The sequence below is a fragment of the Periplaneta americana genome, chromosome 1 (assembly GCF_040183065.1).
Source record: "Periplaneta americana isolate PAMFEO1 chromosome 1, P.americana_PAMFEO1_priV1, whole genome shotgun sequence".
In the NCBI taxonomy this organism is placed as follows: Eukaryota; Metazoa; Arthropoda; class Insecta; order Blattodea; family Blattidae; genus Periplaneta; species Periplaneta americana.
Window position 1 is genome coordinate 41,153,672 of NC_091117.1, and position 15,276 is coordinate 41,168,947.

Sequence of the window (15,276 nt, forward strand, 5' to 3'; positions counted from 1 at the left end):
TTACCTTAAAACGATACTTTACTTCTTCATAACAAAAAATTGCGTTTATGTACTCGATCCAGTTTAGTGTTTTATTCTGCATGCCATACAGTGCAGAGATTCTTGTTTTTAGCAAGTCAGTTTATATTGCTCCACTTCTGGTAGAGATTCCAGTCACCTCACTACATCGCACGTCTTTCCTCTTGTCCCGGGTCGTGCTTGATACTTCTTTCGATTTTATGTCAGACGGGCTTTATCAGTCATTTTTTGCGAGTCTTTTTATAGTCCTCCAACGAGCAGCTTATACCAGAAAGCATCGTGTAATTTTATTGTTCCCTTCTATTCTTTTTATCGTCCCGGCTCTCCCTTCCTTGCAACTTCCGTCGAGGAGTCTCAATTACAAGTAGTACAAGTGGTCGTGATGATGCATTGTGCTGGTGATTTTATGAAACCAGAACCGAGACTCCGTACAAGCTTACATTCCCGTAATTTAGCTGATCTTTTCTCATGCCCCTGGGACCTGGGCTTACGTTCAATTGCTGGTACTTCACAATAAAGGATGTGCGTAGCATCGTTTTATGTATAAAAGGCTTCTTTATTAATCTATCTCTAAAGGAGAGATCGACTCAAGAAAGGATATTTGACTCTTGGGTCTCCATAGCACGTTATGTAATGTTTTATTTGTTGCAGTACTTTCTGCATTTTTCTTTGTGGCTGTTATGTTTTCGCTTTATCCTTATACGACGTTTAAAATAGTTATTTATAAGAGGTAAGTGTAGGATGAAGAGAAAATTGAGAATGTGGAACATTTAAAGAACCGTATCATTGATGCCTGTGCCGAAGTCACCCCAAAAATGCTACAAAATGTTCTATCCACATTCTCAATTTTCTCTTCATATATCAAGCTCTTTATATAACCCCAAAAGAAAAAAATCAAGATATGTTAAATCTGGAGACCTTGCCGACCATTCTACTGGTCCACGCCGACCAATCCAATGGCCAGAGAACTGTTCGTCCAGTCTGCTGTAACATTTCTGTGGCTTAACCTACCAGAATGAAGAATGATACCAATTCTTTCCTCTTTCGATAATGCCATCACGAAAAGCAAGAAATTTGTTATAGGAAAGCTTCAAATAATCATAACAATGCATGGAAACTGTCAGATTAACCAAACAGTAAAGCAGGAAAAGTTAATTACCAGAATTGCATAAAAACACCTTTTCCAAAGCCTCCTTAGTACCGTACCATGTTACATAATATCTGTAGATGCAGTAACTAATGTTTGTCATTATTACAATTATCTTTAAATAATTTGAAAACGATTAGAGAGATCTCAAAATGGATTGCACCATTGTTTTTCCCAGAAAATTTCACGTGATTTTGAGTACCTACATGACCCCCTTTCCATTTAAAATTTCAAAGTTGCATCCAAAATGGCGGCTGAGGACTAGAATGTGTCACTGGTAGAGCATTTGATCTTACAGATACTGGTGACACCTATAGTAATAAAAAATCAAGCATATAGAAGATATTTATATGGTTCAAGGCTTTTGATTCACTCTGTAGAATAGATAACCTTGCAATAAACGAACATCATACAACGCGGTACTCTAGTTATTCTATAGTTAGGCTATTCTACGAATTGCTATTCCAAGATTTATTCCGGAGTCGTACAACTGAGCCTGAATGTCTCAATTTAGCCGGAAGTGATGTAGAAAAATTAATCAAAGTTTGTAGTTTCAAACTATTGTAAACAAATCCTGTAACCACATTCCTATTTTTATTACAACAAAACGGAAGTTACCTTATGAATAGTGCTAGTAATAATAATAATAATAATAATAATAATAATAATAATAATAATAATAATAATAATAAATTACTTGTGTGACAACACGTCGAACAGCACTTCATTGATATCAGTGATGTGAAAACTTCGGAATGAGAGATTCCGTGTGCAAAAAAACAAATAAATAAGTAAAAACTGTATAATGTATGCTTCGTATAATGAAAAGGTAAAATGAATTAAATTATGTGCTGTAATTCTTGGCTCTCACATTTCTGTGTCAGGGAATGTGCGGTGTCATTTTTAAACGACCCTCTTTATCTGTCTGGATGTGAGAAAAGAAAAGAAGACTGAGAAGAGTGTGGAATACCAAGTTATCTGGTCAAGAATGAAACGTAGAAAACTTCTGTTACGAAGCCAGAATACTAATAAACGCCCCGCGAAGCCGTGTTCCAGGCATAAAACCGAGGAAATCTCTCGCAATTTTATTAGCATGCATTGGAGCAGGACCGCGGAACGTGCTCGTCAACACATTCATCCTCGTTATAACGCATATCAGCGCGGATCTGGTCTTGTCAGTTGATGTAATAGACCAGCGTTACAAGCCAACTGTAGTCTGCGTAGTCTTTGTCTGTAACAGAGTAGATAAGGCACTGTTACAGCGCTGTCTGTGTTTACAAACGCGCTCGGAAACCCATTGTGGCTGCTGAACAATGATATTTGAACCGCATACGACATAAAATGGATGTATTTTCATAAGGATCCTAGCTATTTGTCTTAGGAATCCATTACTGCATGTATTGTTTTACGTATGTGATTATTTTGTTTCAATGTGTAATATTTTCAGATTTTCCTGCACGTATTTGGACATCAAAACATTTTTCTGTTATACCATTCAGTAGATAGCCTACAGTAGATAAAATACTACCGCCAGCATTGGTCTTCACATCCTTTGTCTCGTGTTAATCGTGTATCTTTTCCTTTGATTCCGTTTCCTATCTTCACGCTTGTGTCTAATTTTATTCTAATTTACTTGCTGCTCCTGATTCTTCCTCCTCAGTTTTACTCATTGTTATCTTTATTCTGTTAAAACATTTCATTTTCATCATAATTCTTTTCCTAGTTTACCTCCTAACCTTGATGATGATGATGATGATGATGATGATGATGATGATGATACAGCCCAGATAATCCCTGAAGGGTAAGGGCTTCCTAGTAGCGTGGGGGTGGCTCAAGTGGTGAGCCAGACTATAAGAGAACTTAAGTCTACTTTGCTCTTACACACACTCGCTTACTAGTCTTAATTATCTTTTTAATCCTAATCCTCTCTTGTCTTTACCTGGCATTTCATTTCATTTAGTGTTCTGCCCAAGAGCAGGTCTTTCACTGCAAACCAAGCTTTTTCCAATCTTTCCTATTTTCTACCTCCCTCTTTGTCTCCTCATATGATCCATATATCTTGATGTCCTCTATCATCTGATAACTTCTTCTGCCTCGAACTCTTCTCCTGTTCACCATTCCTTCCAGTGCATCCTTCACTAGGCAGTTTCTTCTCAGCCAGTGACCCAACCAATTCCTTGGCATTTCTTGAACTTTATTTCCTAAAATTCATTACCTTCCTGATTCTTCAAACCTCGTTCCAATCGTCGAAAACATAATATTTTTGTTCATAAGCCTACTATAAGTATTTTCGGAATTGCCAATCTCATTCTAATATTCTGTAATTATCTTAATGTTCTTAAATCTCATAATTCTCATTCTCAGCCTCATTTTTATCCTAATCCTGCAAATTCTCATTCAGATCCTCATATTTTTCACATTAATCCCCATATTTCTCATTCTAGACCTTCTTTTTAATTCTCATCCTAGTTCTTCCTTCTTAATTCTCATTGTAATGCATTCCGTTCTCATTTTAGCCCTTTTCCTAATTGCAATTACATATATTCTTTCTAATGGTCGTTCTATTCCTCCTAATAGCCGTTCTGGTCCTTCTACTTGCCGTCTAGTCCTTCTTTTGCTGTTCTGGTCCTTCTAATGGCCGTTCTGCTCTTTTTCCTAATTGTAATTCTGCTCCTTCTCCTAATTGTCATTCCGTTGCTTCTAATTGCTGTTCTGGTCCTTCTAATTGCCGTTCTGCTGCTCCTAATTGTCATTCTGTTGCTTCTAATTGCCATTCTGGTCCTTCTAATTGCATTCTGCTCCTTCTCCTAATTGTCATTCTGCTCCTTCTTCTAATTGTCATTCTGCTCTTTCTCCTAATTGTCATTCTGTTGCTTCTAATTGCCATTTTGCTCCTTCTCCTAATTGTCATTCTGTTGCTTCTAATTGTCATTCTGCTCTTTCTCCTAATTGTCATTCTGTTGCTTCTAATTGCCATTTTGCTCCTTCTCCTAATTGTCATTCTGTTGCTTCTAATTGTCATTTTGCTCCTTCTCCTAATTGTCATTCTGCTCTTTCTCCTAATTGTCATTCTGTTGCTTCTAATTGTCATTCCGCTCCTTCTTCTAATTGTCATTCTGCTCTTTCTCCTAATTGTCATTCTGTTGCTTCTAATTGCCATTCTGGTCCTTCTAATTTCATTCTGCTCCTTTTCCTAATTGTCATTCTGCTACTTATTCTAATTGTCATTCTGCTCTTTCTCCTAATTGTCAATCTTCTCCTTCTAATTGTCATTTTGCTGCTTATAATTGCCATTCTGGTCCTTTTCCTAATTGCCTTTCTGGCCCTTCTCCTAATTTCCGTTCTAGTCCTACTTCTAATTGCCGTTTTAGTTCCCCTAATTGTTTTCTGGTCCTTCTAATTTCTGTTCTGGTCCTTCTCCTAATTCCTGTTCTGATTCTTCTTCTAATTCCCGTTCTAGTTCTTCTAATTGTCTTTGTGGTCCTTCTCCTAATTTGCCGTTCTGGTCCCTATTCTAATTGTTCTTCTGGTTCTTCTTCTAATTGCTCTTCTGGTCCTTCTCCTAATTGTTCTTTGGTCCTTCTCCTAATTGTTCTTTGGTCCTTCTCCTAATTGTCTTTCTGGTCCTTATCCTAATTGTCTTTCTGGTCCTCCTCCTAATTGCCTTTCTGGCCCTTCCCCTGATCACCAATGTAATCCTTCCCCTAATCGCCATTCTAGTCCTGTTATTCGCCACTGTAATCATTCTCCTAATTGTCCTACTAAACTTAATTTATAATTTATTCATGTTAACCTCCTTAATCTAATCCGTATCCTTAATCTGTTCCTAAATTTCATTCTGATCCCGATTCCCTATTATCGTCTTCATCTTAAATATTCTACTTCTCATCCTAATCTTCGTTATAAACGTATTTATCTTTTCAATCTTCCTAAATCTTCTCGTTCCTTAACTTAGTAATTGTCACTCAAACCCTCCTCCGAAACTTCATTTTCTCCCTAATCCCGATCATAAGTCCCATGCAGCTTCTCCTTAAACTCGTTATAGTCTTAAATCTCGCCCAAAATGTAATTTTTATTCTAATATTTATTCTTGTCCTAACATTCTGATTTTTACCCTTATTTTCATTCTCTAGCTGCTCTCCTTTCTATTATTCCTTTTGATCCTCCTTCATTTCTGTCTCTTCCTCTTTTTTGGCCTGTGAAAATGCTTTCTATTTGTGATGATAGTTTGACAGATATTTCGGAAACGTCCGAAATTTTTGTGGAATATGATATAGCAGAAAGGTTAGCTCTGAACAAGATCTTAGAGTCCTCCTTGCTACCGGGATACTTATACAAAGTTAATTAATACACGTAATGATGATGAATATTATACAAAATCAACCGAAGTAAGAGTTAGACTCTTTGTCCATTTAGATAGAATCGAGTCACAGAGATCTTTGAAGGACACACTGTACAAAATTTATAAAGTGTATGTAAACATTTTATTTTTAACAACGAACGCAAACTTCATCTGCCAGTTTTCGTTGACACGTTGAGTTATGCATAGCTCCTTTGAGTTTGTGTTTGGTTTTAAAGTTGGAAACCCAAGTTGTTAGTCGCTGTAGTTTCGGAACAGACTTTTTCCCGTCCATGCACTAGGAGAGATTTCCTATATGTGCTATAAATTCGCTTGTATGATGAGAATGTAAAGTAGGTCCACGTAATTTGTATTCACCGACTCGTAAAGTAAAAATCCTATTTCCTTCCGTAGTCTTAGCCTTTAGAATCACCTTCGACCCATAAATGTAGCTGAAAGAAATACGTGAAGTTCCACACTTCGTAGTTTAAGGTTGTGCCAAAAAAAAAAAAAAAAGTACTGACGCTACAGTTTCCACTGCTCTCGATATTCTTTCTGGTTAGCGTAGTTCGTGTGATATTGAATTATGCTTCGCTGGATCTTGTTTTTAGTATTTTATTTATACGGTATAGTTCTGTTTTACTCTGTTTCTTCAGGCAGCTGCTTTGCTGTTACTTTTAAAGTAGGCCACTGAAGTATCTTTCTATAATAATGATGATGATAATAATAATAATAATAATAATAATAATAATCTTAATAATGATGATGATGATGATGATGATAATAATATTATTATTATTATTATTATTATTATTATTATAATCGCTGATTGAGGTTCTGTCTAATATAATTACATATATATCTTTTATCAGGCAGTACAGCTCACTTAATATAAATACTGGGTGTTCATTTCAAAGTGTGTCATGACGTCACTGTTGTTGGGTCACCGATTTGAAGCGAGTTTCAGCTTATATGTTAGAGAAGTTGCCTATTATTTAAGGCGTTCTTCAATCTGAACTTGAGAACGTGTACGGTATAACTTGAACATCGTAACAACAGATGACGGTCTGTGTGCTACCATAACCTCTTTCGAACTGTGTTTTGCGCCGGCAAGTCGTACGCAGGGTATTTGTTATCAACGGTTGCGTACGGTAACATTCCACAACACAAATCAAATGCTCCGTGTCCATGTTGACCGTCGAAGTTAATGTCAACAAATACGTAAGTAATCGTCTTAACCCTCTCCCCAATATCCCGACAGTACGTATTTCCAAACAGTTCACATTCCTGCCACTACCGGCGTTACCGTACGTATCGGTACGTACTCTTCAGAATGAACGCCGTACTTGCTAGGCAACTTCTCTGCCTCATAGGTTATACACCTCTGCGGGAGTGTAGGAAGATTGAATTCTCTAGGCTCATCGGCTAGCCACATGACGGCATACAGCGAGCCATGACACACTTTGAACTGAACACCCAGTATATCAGAGGAAGAACAATAATGTTTGTAGACATCTGAAGTCTGCTTAGTGTAATATGTAACTAGTCAGCGATGTATGCAATGGAGGGAGAAAGGAACTAGCCACCCTATCCCATTATCTCCTGGCTTAGTTGCCTCATAAGTGATGCCTTATTCGTGTTGCTTGTGAGGTTCAAACCTGTCTTTGGATAGTTGACTAAATAATAATAGTACTTATTTACTGGCTTCTAAGGAACCCGGAGGTTCATTGCCGCCCTCACATAAGCCCGCCATTGGTCCCTATCCTGAGCAAGATTAATCCATTCTCTATCATCATATCCCACCTCCCTCAAATCCATTTTAATATTATCTTCCCATCTACGTCTCGGCCTCCAAACTAACACTCTATATGCATTTCTGGATTCGCCCATACGTGCTACATGCCCTGCCCATCTCAAACGTCTGGATTTAATGTTCCTAATTAAATAATAATAGTAATAATCAAAATATAGGCATAATACGTATAATAATAATAGAAGAAGAAGAAGAAGAAAACTATCAAGATCTGGTTGTAGACATTAAGAACACGTTTAATGAAAAAAAAAAAATTCAAGTTTTACTCACATTAATGACATCTATAGAAGGTCTACATTCACGATCTTGGAATTTCGAGAGGAGGGCACTACGACCCAACACTGTGACCTTTCCAGATTTATTGCGCTAACACTCAAGCTAGACGCATTCCCAAACTCTCACCGACGGACTACACTAAGGTTCGCTGCGTACCCAGGTTTCGAACAGGCAACCCACTCGTCCCAAGGCCAGGGATGCAAAACGGAGTGCCAGTTGTGACATACGTCACAAGCCGTATTCATCCTTTCCATGAACCCCATTGATCATTCACATGATAAGGTAGAGCGGGTTTGTATTCACTGTCTGGTGGTGGAATTCAACACAATGTCGTTTGGAAAATACGATTTTAAAAAGCAATGGGAAAATTAATACTTCTGTATTCAAAACAGTCACAAAAGGCGTAAGCGTTCTGTGTTTGATTGTACATACATACAGTATGTGAGCAAACATTCTCGAAAATGAACTTCAGTAAGAGTGACGATCGTGATGAATTGACAGTTGCACATCTGATTTCCTTTTTCTGGCATTATAGCCTGATATAACGAAACTGGTGAACAAGAGGGTTCGTGAATTACAGTTTGGGAAACGATGAATTACATCAAGTACCCTACATGAATTTTGAGATTTCACGCAGGCTTACAACTGATGAACTAAACCGCATTTTCGTCACTTTCATGTATTGCGATGTAGATAATTGAAAGCGAAATGTAGGATGGTACGCAGACATCAGACACGATGGAAATGAGTGTTAATTTTCATTTAGCCCCGCTTTGGAAGAAGTGTTCAATGGCGCCAGTGCATGACGCAATGTAAAGTTGAAATTGGCGGCAACGTTGCCAGAATGACTCAAACTCATTGTTCTTTGTTGTCTGTAGTTTTTTCCTTCGCTTTAAATCTTGATTAGTAAATTAACGCTGTTAAGTCCATAATTTTTGTTGTGCATAATCTCTAGAATATATATTTTTTTTTTCAAAAAGTGTTTGGCAAACAAAACATTACGTTTAAACTAAGCTGTTAACATTTATAAGGCAGAAGAAAAGAAGTTAGTAGAAAAGCAAGTTAAAGATAGCTATTGGATTATAGCAGTAGAGGAGATGTGAATGACGATTGTAGAGATCAGAAATTAACTTTAAAAGTTAATCATAAACTTAATCTCAAAGTGAACTTTTGGTTAGATATTCAGAAAGTTCAGCTTTCTAATTAAGACAAATTTCAGTGTTGTATTGTTCAGTATCTGAAAGGGTTTAACGAAATATAAACACGTACTGAAATCGCTACTTCCGATGTAGACATTTCCTCCTCCTCCACCACCACCACTACCACCACCACCACCACCACCTTCACTAGTTCTTCCAATATCATTGGATATAGTCGCCAATGTCACAACCACAAATAATGATGATGATAATAATAATAATAATAATAATAATAATAATAATAATAATAATAATAATAATAATAATAATGTCCTCTTAATCATTATACATGCAAAAATAAGTATGACGAAATGCTGCTTAAATGTTAGAATACGCTTTATATATACACAGTGATTCAAACGTTCGGCACCATAGATAAACTTCATTAGTGTAGATAGCGAAAAATTTAGCAGCTATATGGCATCGGTATAAAGTCTATGGGTGCTATTCATAGACATTTCGCAGCACGCGCTACGAGCGTACTAAGCTAGCCCCGGCTATCCACTGGTTATTAGTACAGAATTCAAATCATATCCTATCGCTAACACTGGTTTATGAATACGAAAAACGCTGATCATCCACCGGAAGCCCGCGCTAAAAATGTCTATGAATACGGCCCTATGAATCTCGTATTATGAACAGAAATTACTCTGAGAAACACAAATAATGAACATGAAAGCAATGAAATTGATAATTTTATTATCAAAGGATACGGAAGTTATTATTATTATTATTATTATTATTATTATTATTATTATTATTATTATTATTGTTATTATTATTATTGTTATTGTGGTAAAGTAGCTGTATCAGGATAGGCATCCTTGGTCCGTGCGTTTTGTTTACAAACATTAACTAGTTGTCGCATTTCTCCCAGCCGACAATAGTGACCACGTATATTCAGTTCCTATTGGCTGTACTGTCCATTCACTGATGTTTTAGCTAGGGGGTGGGGAGCGCTTTTCCCAGGAGGTAGAGTTTTAGCTAGTGTAAGGGGGTAGTGTTTACTTAGTCTTAAGTAATTCAAGGCTCTATTCTACACAACTATAAATCCTATCCTGATGCAACTACTTTATCCGAGCCTTAATTATTACCATCATCATCATCATCAATTATTGTACCATGGACAGCAACAACATCGTCATATATTACTACTACTACTACCACCACCACCAAACCAACAGATTTTGTGGTTCCGTCTTGCATACAAATGCGTGTACCTTTCTTACATGCATGCATACATATTGGTTACTCAGGAGAAGACGAGCGGAAGGAATGTGACCTTGGCATTAGTAGCCATATGCGTATGGAAATTGGTACTAATAATAATAATAATAATAATAATAATAATAATAATATTATTATTATTATTATTATTATTATTATGAAGAATTGATTAATTTAGTATGTATTGTATTTATTAACTTCTCACTTCCTGAGGACAAGAGGAATCACCAGCAATTTGATGAAGTGTGCATATTTTAAATTAATAGTATCGTTTTTATATTTTATCATATTTACATTTTTATATTTGCGTAACTGTTCATAATGACGACATTTGAGACTAAAGTCTTGGTTTTTCTGAACCGACGCATGCGAGGTCCGTGGTGCGAGGCCCGCGTCGCACAAATCCGTACTACACGAGAGATAGTGGTTTCTATAGTTGCGAGGCGCGCAGACCTCGCATCTCGCAGTTATAGAAACCACTATCTCTCGTGTAGTCCAGATTTGTGCGAGGCGGGCCTCGCATCTCGCACGTTGCATGCGTCGGTTCAGAAAAACCAAGGCTTAAAACCAACAGAGCATAGTATAAAGGTGCAATTATCAAAGTAAGAATTACGATTTAGAAAGCTGACCAATTAGTACTGAGTTACTTGTGCATGTAAGCCACATTTTTGGAAAGCTTTAAAACACAATTTAGATATCGTGTTGACGTACCTCTTCGATTGAAATCGGAGTAAATGTCGTACACGGGTCTTTGCAAACATCGGTTACATCTGAAATGTGAAGGTTTCGCTCTCTACACCTTCCAATTTTAAATACAGTGTGAATTATAGGAAATTCTTTGTTGAGTGCGAGAGATTGTACTTTGTCGTCGCTAACTAGGTTGGCAAAATAAGCGTACTCTGTGGGATCCCTCGTATCTTGCAGAGTAACCTTGTGGCAGCAGAATGCATTCGTGTTTCCTCAAAGGAATTCGCTGCAACTTATTTCAGTAATGTTTACACATTTCTCATTGACGTCTAGTGGAAGAAAAAATTCTCTAGAATGTTTACTTACCGACAAATAAGGCGGCTTCAGCATACAGTCTTGAAATATGAGCGTTACTTTGGCTAATAGTTCAATAAATAACGCTCAACACTTCTCACGAGGGTAATTTTTTTACACTTGGGATGTCACTTTCTTCTTGTGATGGTAGATGAACACACTTTTTCATGTTGAGCTGACGCCTGAGTATCATGCCTATGAAATGACTCATCATAGGAATAGTGTGTGACCAAAAATATGAAAGTGAATTATTTCTGTTAATTGTAAAAATATTCACAATTGCAATAAAACGATTGCTACCAACGATCATTTATTCGAGTACGTATGATAACATCGGTTAACAACCATTTTAGATCTAGTGTGTGATATATGAATTCATATCAATTTTTGGTTGTACGAGTATCATCCGAAACGGCCTTCGGAATTGCTGTGTCACTTAAGGATTTTGAGATATTTTAGATTTTATATGGATTTAAAAATATTTTTGCGTTGTTTGTGTTGTCATTTTTTAGAGATATTGTATAATAAATAAGGACTGTGATGGTTAAACGCTATATGGATGTAATATACGGAGTAAGAAGGTAGGCTATATTTATTGGGCTATAAATGAGGAAGTTGTTGAAAGATACTACGTTTAATGCAAAGCTCACAAATCTTGAGTTAACCCCTTGGGTCTCTTTTAAAACTATTGTTTACGGATTTCTAGGTAACAGAAGAGACGACAAATATGTCCATAGTGACTGCTCAAAATTCACATTTACGCTCACACCTTGATATTTTCCCAGAAAACTGAGGTGCTTGTAGTGACGAACAGGGTGAATGTTTTCACCAGTACACACTATCATGGAGAGTCGTTACCAAGGTTACTGGAACCGCTCAATGATGGGTGATTGATTACTTTTAGAGAGACGGATGAGACACCGTACATCGTCATCCCATTTTGCCGAAAGAAATTGGTTTCAACATTATAAATATTAACATCTTGGATTATTGTGAATTATTTTAGTGATTTTGTTGGTTTATAAGAATGTTTTATGTTATTAAGAAAACTTCAGGGAGTTCTGAGTGTTATGCTATGTTTATATTTAAAACTAGCCGTACCCGTGCGCTCCGCTGCACCTGTTAGAAATAAATATAAAGTAATTGCATAATTAAAATAGGACGTTTGATCCAGGGAACAACTTTTACAACAGCGCAAGATAATCTGCTTCGCTCATTACCCATTTTTTTTTGCATTGCATTTATTGCATATATATTTTATGTATTTTAACACGATTCAATTGAGCATAGTTAAAATTTGAATTATAAAATAATGGATTGCTAAGCTAACGTACTATTACTGCATACTAAATCAATACACTCTCGTTGTTCGTTAATTCTCTGAGATTAAAATGAGTGTACATAAATATTATTTTAAGAAATACAGAAAACGAATGTACAAAATAGCCTGTCAAATTTTCTGTGCTTAAGAAGCTATTTTAATCTTACCTGCCCTCGATTTACTCAGACGTTACTGTAATAACATTATAGCATTATGTCCATCTAGAGAAACTACACTTTCCAATGGTGAAGTAATAATTAATTATACAAATCGGTTAATTTAGCTTCTGATATTACTTCATACAAAAACAGAAACATTTTCTGTAGGCAGTATTTAATAGCTTTCGATTGTTGATGTCCAAGGACCCTGTTTCGATTGTTGTTGTCCAAGGCCCCTTATAGACGAAGTCATTTGTTCTTAATTCATTGCACCGTCTTAGATGGCGTTATTTTAATTTTAAAACTCATTTATCTCATTAAATATCAGTCCTATCAAAATTTTGTAAAGAATAAAACTTACCGGAAATCATTTTTGAAGAAACTTTTGTTATGTAACATTTTTCACAAAAATCAATAATAAGCGAGATATTTCGATTTATTTAATTCAGGTGCCCTTATAACCCCCCTTTTTAAATAAAGTATTTTGAATGCCACATAGCCTAAAATCTAAGTTACAACGAACTTAATTTATATTCCAATTTTCATATAAATCGGTTCAGCCATTATCGCGTGAAAAGGTAACAAACATACAGACAGACATACAAACAAAAATTTCAAAAATGCGATTTTCGGTTTCAGGGTGGTTAATTATATATGTTAGGACCAATTATTTTTGGAAAATCGAAAATTACCAGAAAAATTTCGGCTACAGATTTATTATTAGTATAGATGAGCCATAGCTGCCAATATCGTATTACTGTCTTTGTATTAATGCCGTGTATCTAGAAAATGTGACGTATATATAGAAAGAAGGTAATTTTTCTACTGAATTCAGCACCCCAAAATGAGATCAACTCATTTACTCACCAAATACACGAAAAAAAGTTTCAATTTGTTGATTAGAGTGACTAAGGGTATTATTTTATAGTGATTATTTTACCCTGTTTTCAGTGAATAAATTGTTTTGATTTCGGTGAATATTTAAAAAAAAAAAAAAATCGTGTACATTTCATCCACATCTTAAAGGAACTAAAAAAAAATAAATAAAATAATATATTTTTTTCATTATTATTAAAAGAATCCCTTTGAAGCTAGCAAAAAATTTATTGTTTTCATCAATAGCCTAATTACATACTTTATAATTCCATTTCATTTGACTGTGAGGGGGTAACGGAACTGTCTTCTTAATCTTAATATTAATTTTAGGACCCATTTTTATTAGACATTAGACTTTGTCTTCTTATGATGACTACTATCCCTCTCAGAATACTTAATGCTTTTTTTTTTTTTCTTAATGGCACATTGGGCATCTCCTATGGTATATATTATTTTAATGTACCGAAGTACATATGATATTTCCCTGCAGATATTCTGCGTCATCATACGATGAAAGAGTAATGGAACGGAGAAAAATTCCCTCCGGCGCCGGGATTTGAACCCGAGTTTTCAGCTCTACGTGCTGATGCTTTATCCACTAAGCCACACCGGATACCCACCCCGGCGTCGGACAGAATCGTCTGTTTTAAGTTCCAACTCTTGGGTTCCCTCTAGTGGCCGCCCTCTGCACTACGTCATAGATGTCTATAAACGTAGGACTGAAGTCCACACATGTGCTGAGGTGCACTCGTTATGAGTGACTAGTTGTCCGGGATCCGACGGAATAAGCGCCGTCTTAAATCACGAAGTGATTCACGCATATCATATATATTATTTTAATGTACCGAAGTACATATGATATTTCCCTGCAGATATTCTGCGTCATCATACGATGAAAGAGTAATGGAACGGACATCTATGACGTAGTGCAGAGGGTGGCCACTAGAAGGAACCCAAGAATTGGAACTTAAAACTGAGACGATTCTGTCCGACGCCGGGGTGGGTATCCGGTGTGGCTTGGTGGATAAAGCATCAGCACGTAGAGCTGAAAACCCGGGTTCAAATCCCGGCGCCGGAGGGAATTTTTCTCCGTTCCATTACTCTTTCATCGCATCTCCTATGATGTTGACGAACAAGTACTCACCTCGGGAAATGTTAATTTTAGGACCCATGTTTATTATAGTTCTTCTTGTTTTGACTAATACTACCACCTCTCAAAATATTGAATGTTTTTTTTTTCTTTTATAACACTCTGTAGGCCTATGTAGGGCGCACAATCAATGGGCCAAAATATACCAAAGTGCAGAGATCCGTTCCGGGTCCAGCCCTCGTAAAGCCAAGCCAACACAACCACCACAATCAAAATAATCGTTCTCGGTGGTCTAGTCTAGCAGGTAGCTTTTGGACATTGAAAGAAAGAGATAGATGAAATACGCTTCTTGAGATCGGTAATTGGAGTTACGAAAAGAGATCGGCTTAGAACTGACGATACAAGACAATTAACATCAGGAGTTAGAAGACAAAACCATGGAATATAGATACCGATGTTAGGACTATATACAACGCATGACCAGCAATATATATATGCTAAACAAGAACATATTCAGCCCAAAAGGAAAAAGAAATATATGAAGACCTAAAAAGAGATGCACTCAGCTTCCTATCGAATTGAGTACCGTTTTCTTTGAGAGTAAAAGGCACGCGGTTCTGTCCACCAGTGACGAAGCTACTTGGAGATAATTGAGGCAATGCATACCTCCCACCTCCCAAAAAAAATCCTCACGACTAAAATTTTTAAATACTGCAATTAATTTCTCTGCCGTAATTGGTGTGATTTAGAAAATCAGCTGATTGTACTGGG

The 15,276-nt window shown here is 36.5% G+C and overlaps 1 protein-coding gene across 3 annotated transcripts in view; it reads left to right on the forward strand.

The window, feature by feature from the left end:
* The window catches only part of RalGPS (Ral GEF with PH domain and SH3 binding motif), a 356,648-nt gene that overhangs the window by 266,513 nt on the left and 74,859 nt on the right, over positions 1-15,276 (forward strand). The window lies entirely within an intron of this gene.